The following is a 558-nucleotide window of genomic DNA, read 5'->3' as shown; positions in this document are numbered from 1 at the left end:
TCGAGACGGCGGCGGCTGCATGAAGCTAGAGCCGTCCGGCTAGTCGGCTTGCCGCCCCCTTCCCGGCCCCGCTCCAGCGCTCCCAGCTCGCTGCTGCCGCCATCTCCTGGAGGAGAGAGCCAGAGGCAAGGGCGCTTCTCCCTGCGGTCGTTCTGCACTCTTACCGCCCACCTGCCTTCCCTTGACCTCGTCTCTTCTCAGCAGTCACTTAGCTCATTCTAAAGAATTTCCCTTCCCCTCACTCTAGTCACCCACAGGCGAATAATCACATTACCTGTTCCAGTCTTATCAGCGTAAGGAATCAGGCTCACAAGGTGGGAACTGTGGCGAAACACGGACGAGCCGCCATCTTGGTAAAGGAGAAGAGGCTACGCTTGACCTCTCCCCCACCCCCAGCATCTATATGGCTAACTGCCGTGGGAGGGGCACGGCGCCTGCGCAGAGGCGGAAAACGCGGACGGACCTGCGCTTGCGCACCCAGAAACCTCAGTATGGGGGAGGGGAGGAAAGATAGGTCGCGAGGAGGCGAGAAAAACGTTAGCAAAGGGGCGGGGTGAC

Source organism: Desmodus rotundus, chromosome 2 (genome assembly GCF_022682495.2).
Source record: "Desmodus rotundus isolate HL8 chromosome 2, HLdesRot8A.1, whole genome shotgun sequence".
NCBI lineage: Eukaryota > Metazoa > Chordata > Mammalia > Chiroptera > Phyllostomidae > Desmodus > Desmodus rotundus.
This window is presented reverse-complemented; position numbering follows the sequence as displayed.